The sequence below is a fragment of the Cyclopterus lumpus genome, chromosome 1 (assembly GCF_009769545.1).
Source record: "Cyclopterus lumpus isolate fCycLum1 chromosome 1, fCycLum1.pri, whole genome shotgun sequence".
Lineage (NCBI taxonomy): Eukaryota > Metazoa > Chordata > Actinopteri > Perciformes > Cyclopteridae > Cyclopterus > Cyclopterus lumpus.
The window spans coordinates 27,103,837-27,118,836 of record NC_046966.1 but is presented as its reverse complement, the minus strand read 5'-3'; the positions used below and the strand labels follow the sequence as shown (position 1 = coordinate 27,118,836).

The window sequence follows — 15,000 nt, the reverse complement described above, 5'->3', positions numbered from 1 at the left end:
CCTCCGTCTCGTACGAGCTGGAGATCTGAGAAACATGGAAGTATGATATTAATACTTTAGTATCTCGAAGTTCTTCACACGAAACTCAAACACATCTCATACGTCAGCTCGCTAGCTAGCTGAGCTACATGGTGCTCTTGGCTAACGCGTTAGCTAACTGTTAGAATAAAGAGTCTGCCGATGAATCCACGGTGTGTTTAAGGAACTTTTGATTTAAAGACTGACGTCAATGGAGCAGCCGAGCAGCGAGCCGAGCTTCAGGGCCTTCCTCACGATGTTGAACAGGAAGGGCGGCGCTTTCTTCAGGTCGTAGCTCTCTGAGATTCCTCCGGTAAAGTCCTCAAAACCTTCGATACTCGAACCTCCGCTCAGAGCCTCGTACGAGCTGTTCACCCTGCAGGAGGTACGAGAAGTTTACAGGTGATCCGTTTACAGGTGATCCGTTTACAGGTGATCAGTTTACAGGTGATCAGTTTACAGGTGGTCTGTTTACAGGTGATCATTTACAGGTGATCATTTACAGGTGGTCCTTTTACAGGTGGTCAGTTTACAGGTTGTCCGTTTACAGGTGGTCCGTTTACAGGTGATCCGTTTACACGTGATCCGTTTACAGGTGATCAGTTTACAGGTGATCAGTTTGCAGGCGGTCAGTTTGCAGGCGGTCAGTTTACAGGTGATCAGTTTACAGGTGATCACGTTACAGGTGATCAGTTTACAGGTGATCAGTTTACAGGTGGTCCGTTTACAGGTGATCAGTTTACAGGTGATCAGTTTACAGGTGATCAGTTTACAGGTGATCACGTTACAGGTGATCAGTTTACAGGTGATCAGTTTACAGGTGGTCCGTTTACAGGTGATCAGTTTACAGGTGATCAGTTTACAGGTGGTCAGTTTACAGGTGATCACGTTACAGGTGATCAGTTTACAGGTGATCAGTTTACAGGTGGTCCGTTTACAGGTGATAAGTTTACAGGTGATCAGTTTACAGGTGATCAGTTTACAGGTGATCACGTTACAGGTGATCAGTTTACAGGTGATCAGTTTACAGGTGGTCCGTTTACAGGTGATCAGTTTACAGGTGATCAGTTTACAGGTGGTCCGTTTACAGGTGATCACGTTACAGGTGATCAGTTTACAGGTGATCAGTTTACAGGTGGTCCGTTTACAGGTGATCAGTTTACAGGTGATCAATTTACAGGTGGTCCGTTTACAGGTGATCAGTTTACAGGTGGTCCGTTTACAGGTGATCAGTTTACAGGTGATCAGTTTACAGGTGGTCCGTTTACAGGTGATCAAAGGAGCTGAAGAGTCAGTTTACAGGTTCAGCTCATTTTCTACCTTCAGTAGTCTGGGTTATACCATTTTACAGGTGGTGCGTTTACAGGTGATCAAAGGAGCTGAAGAGTCAAAGAGCTGCAGCTCATTTTCTACCTTTCTATCAAAATAAAAGTCCCATTTACAAATAATCAAATAAACTTCATCTAAAAAGTAGATTCTTCAAGATAAAAGCTCAGTACTAAAGATATGCTTTAATGAAATCCTTATCCGGCCTCCAGACTGTGGGAGGCAGAATAAATCAGAGCTGAATATAAAGAGCCGAGTCAGCGGCTCTATCTGCGGCTCTGTTTGCTTTCCAGGCCGGTCTGGTGTTTACGGAGTAAACCTCCTCCGCCCTGATGCTAATCACGTACTCCTTTCACTGAAGGCTGACTGTACACAGGAGGGGAAGTGTTAGACAGGAGCAGAGGATTTGAGCTGAGGCTGCTGCACCAGATATGAAAAGAAATGTTAGGCCTACGTTGCTTTATTTTAATAAACCAGAAACAAGATGGACGTCATAGACGCATGTTTATCTGAGAGTGGAGGGACATTTATAGGAACCAGCCCTCCTCCAGCGAATCGGACGGGTCCATTCTCTGCTATGCTATGCTATGCTATGCTTTATAACATTATTAACTGTGTCATCATCAGATGGTGGAGACAAGAAGTGGAACTGCATGCAAGTGAATTGTTAATATACAAACTAAAAGTAGTGCAAAGATGAAATATGGACAATACTGTTCATAAAGTGTTGGACATGTTGACCTGACCAGATGAAAGAGGATCAATAAAGTTATGATAATTCATTTAATTTCATCACCATCCATCCCATAATAGTTGTTGAGATGGTTTTACTTCATGAATGTGTGTCTTACTTAGCGTAGGCTTTCTCCAGCAGGGCGCTCCAGAAACTCTCCTCCCTCCTCTGAGTGGACGAACAGCAGCTTCCCATCTCTGGAGGGCAGCCGGTCGTCCACAACCACGTCCACCCACTGCCCGTACTGCCACAGCTGCAGGTAGAATGCCATGAAATGTGAAACAATTCTAGTAAGAAGTATTATTGTTCCTTTATTTCTTTAATTCTCTGATGTTTTCAGTTTTCATGTGTTTAAAATAGATCATGTGACCTGGAAGTGGAAGATGCCAGCGTACTGCGAGCCGAAGTTCTGTCCAGGAGGTACCACTCTGCTCAGAATCTGAGGGTCCAGAGTCAGAGAGGCGATGGCAGCCAGCAGCCAGCAGTCACCTGACAACACACAGTGGGGCACATGACTACATGTGTCAGAGGTTACAGTGTGTGTGTGTGTGTGTGTGTTTCTCACCGAGCACTCCCTGACAGATGTCGGTTCTCTTTGCTCCATCAACGATGAACTGAGGATCAGAACTCAGCTCCTAATTGGACGGGACAGCAGGTGATTAATGATCATCACCATCTGCATTATCCTCCTCCTTATCATCATCATCATTATCATCATCACCATCCTCATGCTCTTTATGCTCTTTATGCTCTTTAAGCTCTTTATGCTCTTCATGCTCGTTATGCTCTTTATGCTCTATATGCTCTTTATGCTCTTCATGCTCGTTATGCTCTTTAAGCTCTTTAAGCTCTTTGTGCTCTTTAAGCTCGTTATGCTCTTCATGCTCTTTATGCTCTTTATGCTCGTTATGCTCTTTAAGCTCTTTAAGCTCTTCGTGCTCTTTAAGCTCGTTATACTCTTCATGCTCTTTATGCTCTTTAAGCTCTTTAAGCTCTTCGTGCTCTTTAAGCTCGTTATACTCTTCATGCTCGTTATGCTCTTTATGCTCTATATGCTCTTCATGCTCGTTATGCTCTTTATGCTCTATATGCTCTTCATGGTCGTTATGCTCTTTATGCTCTATATGCTCTTTATGCTCTTCATGCTCGTTATGCTCTTTAAGCTCTTTAAGCTCTTCGTGCTCTTTATGCTCTTTATGCTCTTTATGCTCTATATGCTCTTTATGCTCTTCATGCTCGTTATGCTCTTTAAGCTCTTTAAGCTCTTCGTGCTCTTTATGCTCTTTATGCTCGTTATGCTCTTTAAGCTCTTCGTGCTCTTCATGCTCTTAATGCTCTTTATGGCTCTTTGTGGCTCTTTATGGCTCTTTATGCTCTTAATGCTCTTTATGCTCTTAAGCTGTTTATGCTCTTTAAGCTCTTTAAGACTCTTTATGCTCTTCATGCTCTTAATGCTCCTTTATGCTCTTTATGCTCTTCATGCTCTTCATGCTCGTTAAGCTCTTTATGCTCTTCATGCTCTTCATGCTCGTAATGCTCTTTATGGCTCTTTGTGGCTCTTTATGGCTCTTTATGCTCTTAATGCTCTTTATGCTCTTTAAGCTGTTTATGCTCTTTATGCTCTGTATGCTTGTTATGCTCGTTAAGCTCTTTATGCTCTTCATCATCTTCATGCTCTTAATGCTCTTATGCTCTGTATGGCTCTTTATGCTCTTAATGCTCTTTAAGCTCTTTAGGCTCTTAATTCTTTTTAAGATCGTTATGCTCTTTATGCTCTTAATGCTCTTTATGCTCTTTATTCTCGTTATGCTCTTTGTGTTCTTTGTGCTCTTTATGCTCTTTGTGCTCTTCATGCTCTTTATGCTCTTTGTGCTCTTCATGCTCGTTAAGCTCTTTATGCTCTTCATGCTCTTCATGCTCGTTAAGCTCTTTATGCTCTTAATGCTCTTTATAGCTCTTTGTGGCTCTTTATGGCTCTTTATGCTCTTAATGCTCTTTAAGTTTGTTATGCTCTTTAAGCTCTTTATGCTCTTCATGGTCTTAATGCTCTTTATGCTCTTCAAGCTGCTTATGCTCTTTATGCTCTGTATGCTTGTTATGCTCGTTAAGCTCTTTATTCTCTTTATGCTCTTCATCATCTTCATGCTCTTAATGCTCTTTATGCTCTGTATGGCTCTTTATGCTCTGTATGGCTCTTTATGCTCTTAATGCACTTTAAGTTATTTATGCTTGTTAAGCTCTTTATGCTCTTTAAGCTCTTTAGGCTCTTAATTCTTTTTAAGATCGTTATGCTCTTTAGGCTCTTAATTCTTTTTAAGATCGTTATGCTCTTTGTGTTCTTGTGCTCTTATGCTCTTTGTGCTCTTCATGCTCTTTATGCTATTCATGCTCTTTGTGCTCTTCATGCTCTTGTGCTCTTCATGCTCTTCATGCTCTTTATGCTCTTTAAGCTCTTTATGCTCTTCATGCTCTTTATGCTCTTTATGCTCTTTATGCTCTTCATGCTCTTTATGCTCTTTAAGCTCTTTATGCTCTTCATGCTCTTTATGCTCTTATGCTCTTTATGCTCTTCATGCTCTTTATGCTCTTTAAGCTCTTTATGCTCTTCATGCTCTTTATGCTCTTTAAGCTCTTTATGCTCTTTGTGCTCTTCATACTCTTTATGCTCTTTATGCTCTTCATGCTCTTTATGCTCTTTAAGCTCTTTATGCTCTTTGTGCTCTTCATGCTCTTTATGCTCTTTATGCTCTTTGTGCTCTTTAAGCTCTTTATGCTCTTCATGCTCTTTATGCTCTTTAAGCTCTTTAGGCTCTTAATTCTTTTTAAGATCGTTATGCTCTTTAGGCTCTTAATTCTTTTTAAGATCGTTATGCTCTATGTGTTCTTGTGCTCTTTATGCTCTTTGTGCTCTTCATGCTCTTTATGCTATTCATGCTCTTTGTGCTCTTCATGCTCTTCATGCTCTTTATGCTCTTTAAGCTCTTTATGCTCTTCATGCTCTTCATGCTCTTTATGCTCTTCATGCTCTTTATGCTCTTTAAGCTCTTTATGCTCTTCATGCTCTTTATGCTCTTTATGCTCTTTATGCTCTTCATGCTCTTTATGCTCTTTATGCTCTTTATGCTCTTCATGCTCTTTATGCTCTTTAAGCTCTTTATGCTCTTTGTGCTCTTCATACTCTTTATGCTCTTTATGCTCTTCATGCTCTTTATGCTCTTTAAGCTCTTTATGCTCTTTGTGCTCTTCATGCTCTTTATGCTCTTTATGCTCTTTGTGCTCTTTAAGCTCTTTATGCTCTTCATGCTCTTTATGCTCTTTAAGCTCTTTATGCTCTTCATGCTCTTTATGCTCTTTAAGCTCTTTATGCTCTTTATGCTCTTTATGCTCTTCATGCTCTTTATGCTCTTTAAGCTCTTTATGCTCTTTGTGCTCTTCATGCTCTTTATGCTCTTTATGCTCTTCATGCTCTTTATGCTCTTTAAGCTCTTTATGCTCTTTTTGCCCTTCATGCTCTTCATGCTCTTCATGCTCTTTAAGCTCTTTATGAACTCTCATAAAGGAAGACAAATGCTGAACTCCGTTTAGAGAGAAAGTCTGCAGATCAGCGTTGTTTGGTGGACTTTACATAATAAATAAAAACATATTGTAAGCTTTTGTGTAGAGTTGCTTCTTATCAAAATTTGTGAATTTAAGTTCCCATGGTGATCAGTAATACAGCGTATGTCTATTGCTTTTATTGTGAAAGAAAGGAAAGCACTGGAGGCAGTAAGCATATTTTCCACAATTAATAGATACAAAGTACGTTGTGGCCGTTTGTGTTATGAAATATATTGTTTTTTAAACTCCGATCAATTGATCGTCAGATAAGCATCAACACCATTTTGAGAAAACAAACAAACAAAAATATCTAAACTTCTGCACAACTAACTCACTGCTGCTGTTAAGTTCACCAGGTCTCAACACATCAATGGTGTCGACAGAAAAAGTTGATTAAGAAGCATACAAACCATTTTCTCTGTTTTATATCTCAATATACTGAATGTCTGACAAAACATTTGTAGACGTCACCATGACATTTTATAGAATGATATCAAATGAAAAAACAATCACCATCCTTCTAGAACGTGATCACATACACTCACTGTGGGTCGTTTCCACTCTGTGCCGATGGTTTTTGACGAGTAGCGTCCCAGCTGGTTGTATCCCAGAGAGTTCCAATCTGCGGGGAAAGTCGGGTCACAGAACAGTGAGCCGGACTGCAGACACTCTTTCTGAGCTGCTCAAAGTTCTGCTGATTGAAATGGAAGGCGTTGTCCCGGCTGCCAGTGCCTTCCTCTACTCGTGCCTTCCTCCGAGCCAGCTCTGCTGCTGCATTCGCCATCCTGAGCGTGTGTCTACTGAGGGACGGCCGAAAGTGTATCTAAAGTCTGCCGAAAGTGTATCTAAAGTCTGCCGAAAGTCTGACGAAGTCTGCCGAAAGTGTATCTAAAGTCTGCCGAAAGTCTATTTAAAGTCCATCTAAAGTCTGCCGAAAGTCTATCTAAACTGTATCTAAAGTCTGCCGGAAGTCTTTCTAAAGTCTATCTAAAGTCTGCTGAAAGTCTGCCGAAAGTCTGCCGAAGTCTGCCAAAAGTCTATTTAAAGTCCATCTAAAGTCTGCCGAAAGTCTATCTAAACTGTATCTAAAGTCTGACTTTGACAGAGCTGCTGTTGTTGCCACAATGAGGTGTGTGTGTGTGTGTGTCAGGTATAATGGTGGTCAGGTGTAAAGGGGCGGAGCTTGGGTCCAGCTGAAGGAGCAGTGTGATATCGGTTGAGCAAACAGTCCGATAAACACAGTGATGTGTCAACACTCCTCAAACACTCTGCAGACTGGACTCACATTCAAAACTGATTTTGGGTCTCTGGGTGTCTCAAGATCTGCAGTTCAGACTTCGCCAGAGTCCAGGAGGCACTAACTCAACACCAGGGAGCACCAAAAGCCCATTTCAGTCCTGAATCAGAAGCCTCAGACCACCTGGACTCGTTCAGCACTGAATGACGCCTCAACGCAGCTGAAGTGAACTGGATCACCGACGAAGAGAACTTCAACCTCCTTTAAATAAATTTTTGGCCAAAGTTCAGATCAGAAACCAGTCGAGAGAACCTGACATACATAGAAGAACCACATGTCCCATGGCCTTCAGACGCTGCTCAGGGTCTACAAACCAATTTGAGCTGTCCAGATCTGAATCCTCTGAGTCTGCTTCCTGTAGACCTTGAGATGATTTAAGACTCTTTACTTTCTTTAAGGTTATTTTTCTATTTCGGTTCCCCCTTCCGGTTCCCTTCTGGTTCCCCACTGGTTTCCTCTCTGGGCACCTTTGGTTCACCCCGGTTCTCCCTCTGGTTCTCCTATGGTTCCCCCTCCTGTTTTCCTCTGGTTCCCCCTCCGGTGTATTTTAAATTTAACATAAATTTAGGACTTTAATGACCTGTTTAAGAAATGTACTTTTCACTTTAATGACACTTTATCGACTTATCAGATTTGTTGACGCTCATCCAGATGGACCAGATGGACCAGATGGACCTGAAGGACCAGTCTCAGGTTTAACTGAACCATGTCCAGAGGTCTTGTGTTTGTCCTCTTCATCTCTCCATTCTCTTATGAAGTTTCTCACTGCTCCTTACATGATCGACTTCCTGTTGGTGTCTGTAGTGTTCTTCTGACTAACAGGGTTCTCTCAGGAGGCCCAGCTGTAAAATAATAAACACCAGGTATCTGAAGTGTGCAGGTCCAAACTTCTGACAGAGTCACAGCTCTGTGGAGCCGTGTATTCCTATAGACCTCAGTAGTAGTAGTAGCTCTGTCGAGCCATGTATTCCTATAGACCTCAGTAGTAGTAGTAGTAGCAGCTCTGTGGAGCTGTGTATTCCTATAGACCTCAGTAGTAGTACTAGTAGGAGTAGGAGTAGCTCTGTGGAGCCGTGTATTCCTGTTAACCTCAGTAGTAGTAGCAGTAGTAGTAGTAGTAGTAGCTCTGTCGAGCCGTGTATTCCTATAGACCTCAGTAGTAGTACTAGTAGTAGTAGGAGTAGCTCTGTGGAGCCGTGTATTCCTGTAAACCTCAGTAGTAGTAGCAGTAGTAGTAGTAGTAGTAGCTCTGTCGAGCCATGTATTCCTATAGACCTCAGTAGTAGTAGTAGTAGTAGTAGTAGCAGCTCTGTGGAGCTGTGTATTCCTATAGACCTCAGTAGTAGTGGTAGTAGTAGTAGTAGTAGCTCTGTGGAGCTGTGTATTCCTATAGACCTCAGTAGTAGTAGTAATAGTACCTCTATGGAGCCGTGTATTCCTATAGACCTCGGTAGTAGTGATAGCAGTAGTAGTACCTCTGTCGAGCCGTGTATTCCTATAGACCTCAGTATTAGTGGTAGTAGTAGTAGTAGCTCTGTGGAGCCGTGTATTCCTATAGACCTCAGTACTTCTTTAATGAAAAGCTTCTAATTATTAGAGTCAATATTGATGATCTCTTGCCCTCAACTAGTGCCGATCTGTCCTCAAGTGGCGTTGCCTTGGAAACGGCTGTATTCCCCGGTGTATATTTGGATGGATTGACTAATTGTCTTCAAGGGTTTCTACTTCTAAACCGTCTACCTGTCTCTTAGACCCCATCCCAATGAGGCTGCTTAAAGACGTGTTGCCTTTAATTGGCACCTCTCTGTTGGATATTGTTAATGTGTCTTTTCTAACAGGCCATGTACCACATTCCTTCAAAGTAGCTGTAATTAAACCTCTCCTGAAGAAGACCACTCTTAATCCAGAGGTGTTGGCTAACTACAGATCGATCTCTACATTACATTACATTACATTACATGTCATTTAGCTGATGCTTTTATCCAAAGCGACTTACAATAAGTGCATTAAACCATGAGTTCAAACTCCGTACAACAAGAATCGAGAAAGTACAATTTCTTCAATAAAGTTAAACTTCAAAGTGCTATCAGTAAGAGACATTTAAGTGCTACTAAAGTGTTAAACTACAAAGTGCTATCAGTAAGAGACATTTAAGTGCTACCAAAGTGCTACTACGGCTCTACCTTCCCTATTCAAGGTATAGTCGAAAAAGATGTGTTTTTAGTTTGCGACAGAAGATGTAGAGACTTTCTGCTGTCCTGATATCAATGGGGAGCTCGTTCCACCAATGAGGAGCCAGCACAGCAAACAGTCGTGATTTTGTTGAGTGTTTAGCTCGAAGTGAAGGAGCAACAAGCTGATTGGCAGAAGCCGAGCGAAGTGAGCGAGGTGGGGTGTACGATTTGACCATGTCTTAGATGTAGAATGGACCCGATCTGTTCGCAGCACGGTACTCAAGTACCAATGTTTTGAAGCGGATGCTGCGGCCACCGGTAACCAGTGAAGGTCGTGGAGGAGCGGAGGATTGTGGGTAAATTTAGGAGGTTGAAGACCAGTCGAGCAGCTGCATTCTGGATGAGTTGTAGCGGTCGAATGGCATTAGCAGGTAGACCTGAAGGAGGGAGTTACAGTAGTCTAGCCGTGAGATGACCAGAGCCTGGACCAGAACCTGTGCCGCCTTCTGAGTGAGAAGAGGTCGTATTCTCCTGATGTTGTACAGCATGTACCTACAGGAGCGTGTTGTTGCGGTGATGTTGGCAGTTAGGGAGAGTCGACTGTCAAGTATCACACAAGGTTCCTGGCAGTCGGAGTCGGAACCAGCACTGAGTTGTTGAAGGTGATAGTCAGGTCGTGGGTGGGAGAGCCTTTTCCTGGAAGGAGGAGAAGTTCAGTCTTGTCCGGGTTAATTTTTAGGTGGTGTGCGGACATCCACTGAGAGATGTCAGTCAGACATCCACTGAGAGATGTCAATCAGACATCCACTGAGAGATGTCGGTCAGATATCCACTGAGAGATGTCGGTCAGACATCCACTGAGAGATGTCGGTCAGACATCCACTGAGAGATGTCAGTCAGACATCCACTGAGAGATGTCGGTCAGACATCCACTGAGAGATGTCGGTCAGACATCCACTGAGAGATGTCGGTCAGACATCCACTGAGAGATGTCAGTCAGACATCCACTGAGAGATGTCAATCAGACATCCACTGAGAGATGTCGGTCAGACATCCACTGAGAGATGTCAATCAGACATCCACTGAGAGATGTCAGTCAGACATCCACTGAGAGATGTCAGACAGACATCCACTGAGAGATGTCAGACAGACATCCACTGAGAGATGTCAGACAGACATCCACTGAGAGATGTCGGTCAGACATCCACTGAGAGATGTCAGTCAGACAGGCAGAGAATCATGCTGCTACCTGTGTTTCAGATTGGGGAAATGAGAGGATGAATTGGGTGTCATCAGCGTAGCTATGGTAGAAGACGCCATGCGAGAGAATTGGTGTACAGAGAGAAGGGTCCAAGGACTGAGCCCTGAGGGACCCCAGTAGTGAGAGGACAAGGCTCTGACACAGATCCTCTCCAGGTTATACCCAGGTCCTGGAGGAGGAAATAAGGATCTGTGTTCACTGTGTCACAGGCAGCAGAAAGGTCTAGAAGGATAAGGTGCATCAGTGTGCATCTGAGCTGTGAGTCCACTGACTTCTGGGATTTCCTGTATCTTGCTGAGTATATTCTTTAAATAGGTTTTCTCTGCTATATTACTACTGTATCTGCTGTATTTAGTTATACTAGAATGCTAGTCTGTACTGTCTTTCTAATTTGAACATTTTAGCTGGGATTTCTTGCTTTTACACCAAGTGACTGAAAAAGGCAACACAACCAGCTAGGATTTTAAGTATTTGTTCTGTAATCCAAATCTACTAGGGACTAAACTATTTTATACTTTCTACCTTGAGGTAAAACAGGACCTTTGTCCTTAATCAGTTTGGCAAGAATTTCACATTCTAGCAAAACTGAAACGTCACTGGTGGCAAGGATCTCCTGCCTGAGTGCCGACTCTTACCAGTATCGATAAGTGGGCAATTCCTTCAACGACCTGAGAGTGGGCCGACACTGCTGTAGCTAATTATCGCCAACTGAACCAGGTTGGGGCTTGTAGCGTCAGGGAAGACTCCTCGTATGAAGAACTCAGAGGATGACGACCTAGGAGTCTTTCGTGGGAGTCAAGACTCGGAGATAAAGACCTAGGAGTCTTTCGTGGGAGTCTTCGGTGGTGGCTGAGGGCGGCTGAGTATAAACATTTCCCTGTGAAAATGTGTTTTCTTTCCATACCTGTGTGCACATCTACTTGTAGATACTATAGACTCGTTCACACATGCATCAAAATCCCTCCTCTCTTATATATCCCACCCCTCCACACAGACCCAGCACCTCGTCACAGGGGACCTCTGGAACTGCCAGTCAGCTAACCGCAAGGCGGACTTCATCTCTGTGCTTCGCTATCAAGCATTCGCGGACTCCTGGCTCTCACAGAGACTTGGATCACACCAGACAACACATCAACCCCCTGCTGCCTCTCTCCTCTCCTTCAGCCACACACCCAGACCCTCTGGTCGGGTGGTGGCACACTGTCTGACTGACATCTCTCAGTGGATGTTGATTGACATCTCTCAGTGGATGTCTGACCGACATCTCTCAGTGGATGTCTGACCGACATCTCTCAGTGGATGTCTGACTGACATCTCTCAGTGGATGTCTGACTGACATCTCTCAGTGGATGTCTGACTGACATCTCTCAGTGGATGTCTGACTGACATCTGTCAGTGGATGTCTGGACTGACATCTCTCAGTGGATATCCGCACATCATCTGACAATTAACCCGGACAAGACTGAACTTCTCATCCTTCCAGGCAAACGCTCTCCCACCCACGACCTTCAACAACTCAGTGTTGGCCCCTACTCTCCCTGACTGCCAACATTACCGCAAAAACACGCTCATGTAGGTACATGCTGTACAACATCAGGAGAATACGACCTCTTCTCACTCAGAAGGCGGTCCAGGCTCTGGTCATCTCACGGCTAGACTACTGTAACTCCCTCCTTCAGGTCTACCTGCTAATGCCATTCGACCTCTACAACTCAAAACATTGTAACTTGAGTACCGTGCTGCGAACAGATCGGGTCCGGTCTACATCCAGGACATGGTCTAACCTCACACCCAGGACATGGTCCTAACCTCACATCCAGGACATGGTCTAACCTCACACCCAGGACATGGTCTAACCTCCACCTCTAGGACATGGTCTAACCTCACACCCCAGGACATGGTCTAACCTCACACCCAGGACATGGTCTAACCTCACACCCACCTCGTTCACGTCTCTCGGCTTCTGAATAGGACGACACCTGACGACACCTTGAATAGGGAAGGTAGAGCCGTAGTAGCACTTTAGTAGCACTTAAATGTCTCTTACTGATAGCACTTTGTAGTTTAACTTTTTGAAGAAATTGTACTTGCTTGATTTTTGTTGTTCTGAGTTTGGACTCATGGTTTAATGCACTTATTGTTAAGTCGCTTTGGATAAAAGCGTCAGCTACATGACATGACATGTAATGTAATGTAATAAGGGACAGAGGAGAGAGAGGCTGCTCTAGCAGTGTGAAGCTGCTCAGAGACAAGCAAGGAGGGCTGTCTCTGTTGAGTGGCCTGTCTTGAATCCAGACTGGTGAGGGTCTAGAAGGTTGTTACTGTGGAGAAAGGAGGAGACTTGGTTAAAGATAGCTCGCTCTAGAGTTTTGGAAAGGAAGGGGAGGAGAGAGACAGGTCTGTAGTTGTTGACTTCAGGTCTGAAGTTATTGACTTCAGGTCTGTAGTTGTTGACTTCAGGTCTGTAGTTGTTGACTTCAGATCTGTAGTTATTGACTTCAGGTCTGTAGTTATTGACTTCAGGTCTGTAGTTGTTAACCTTCCCTTCCTCTCTAAGATCCTTGAGAAAGTAGTCGCACATCAGTTGTGTGACTTTCTACATCAGAATAGTTTATTTGAGGAGTTTCAGTCAGGATTTAGAAAACAGCACAGAGACAGCACTGGTGAAGATTACAAATGACATCCTAATGCATCAGATAAAGGACTCATCTCTGGAATGGTCTTGTTAGACCTTAGTGCTGATAAAGGACTCATCTCTGGACTGGTCTTGGTTAGACCTTAGTGCTGATAAAGGACTCATCTCTGGACTGTCTTGTTAGACCTTAGTGCTGATAAAGGATCATCTCTGGACTGGTCTTGTTAGACCTTAGTGGATGATAAAGGACTCATCTCTGGACTGGTCTTGTTAGACCTTAGTGCGATAACGGACTCATCTCTGTACTGGTCTTGTTAGACCTTAGTGCTGATAGAGGACTCATCTCTGTTACTGGTCTTGTTAGACCTTAGTGCTCATAAAGGACTCATCTCTGTACTGGTCTTGTTAGACCTTAGTGCTGATAAAGGGTCTCATCTCTGTCCTGGTCTTGTTAGACCTTTAGTGCTAATAAAGGACTCATCTCTGTCCGGTCTTGTTAGACCTTAGTGCTCATAAAGGACTCATCTCTGTACTGGTCTTGTTAGACCTTAGTGCTGATAAAGGTCTCATCTCTGTCCTGGTCTTGTTAGACCTTAGTGCTGATAAAGGACTCATCTCTGCACTGGTCTTGTTAGACCTTAGTGCTGATAAAGGACTCATCTCTGGACTGGTCTTGTAGACCTTAGTGCTGATAAAGGACTCATCTCTGGACTGGTCTTGTTAGACCTTAGTGCTGATAAAGGACTCATCTCTGGACTGGTCTTGTTAGACCTTAGTGCTGATAAAGGACTCATCTCTGGACTGGTCTTGTTATACCTTAGTGCTGATAAAGGACTCATCTCTGGACTGGTCTTGTTAGACCTTAGTGCTGATAAAGGACTCATCTCTGGACTGGTCTTGTTAGGCCTTAGTGCTGATAAAAGTCTCATCTCTGTCCTGGTCTTGTTAGACCTTTAGTGCTGATAAAGGGACTCATTCTGTCTCTGGTCTTGTTAGACCTTAGTGCTGATCAAAGGACTCATCTCTGTACTGGTCTTGTTAGACCTTAGTGCTCATAAAGGACTCATCTCTGGACTGGTCTTGTTATACCTTAGTGCTCATAAGGACTCATCTCTGTACTGGTCTTGTAGACCTTAGTGCTGATAAAGGTCTCATCACTGTCCTGGTCTTGTTAGACCTTAGTGCTGATAAAGGACTCATCTCTGCACTGGTCTTGTTAGACCTTAGTGCTGATAAAGGACTCATCTCTGTCCTGGTCTTGTTAGACCTTTAGTGCTTGATAAAGGACTCATCTCTGGACTGGTCTTGTTAGACCTTAGTGCTCATAAAGGACTCATCTCTGTACTGGTCTTGTTAGACCTTAGTGCTGATAAAGGTCTCATCTCTGTCCTGGTCTTGTTAGACCTTTAGTGCTGATAAAGGACTCATTTCTGTCCTGGTCTTGTTAGACCTTAGTGCTGAAAACGGACTCATCTCTGTACTGGTCTTGTTAGACCTTAGTGCTGATAAAGGACTCATCTCTGGACTGGTCTTGTTAGACCTTAGTGCTGATAAAGGACTCATCTCTGTACTGGTCTTGTTAGACCTTAGTGCTGATAAAGGACTCATCTCTGTACTGGTCTTGTTAGACCTTAGTGCTGATAAAGGACTCATCTCTGGACTGGTCTTGTTAGACCTTAGTGTGATAGAGGACTCATCTCTGTACTGGTCTGGTTAGACCTTAGTGCTAATAAAGGACTCATCTCTGTACTGGTCTTGTTAGACCTTAGTGCTGATAAAGGTCTCATCTCTGTCCTGGTCTTGTTAGACCTTTAGTGCTAATAAAGGACTCATCTCTGTCCTGGTCTTGTTAGACCTTAGTGCTCATAAAGGACTCATCTCTGTACTGGTCTTGTTAGACCTTAGTGCTGATAAAGGTCTCATCTCTGTCCTGGTCTTGTTAGACCTTAGTGCTGATAA

The 15,000-nt window shown here is 43.5% G+C and overlaps 1 pseudogene; it reads right to left on the bottom strand.

Annotated features, from left to right (window-relative positions):
- The window catches only part of LOC117729149, a 22,994-nt pseudogene extending 16,533 nt beyond the window's left edge, over positions 1-6,461 (bottom strand).
- Between the last annotated feature and the right edge of the window lie 8,539 nt (positions 6,462-15,000).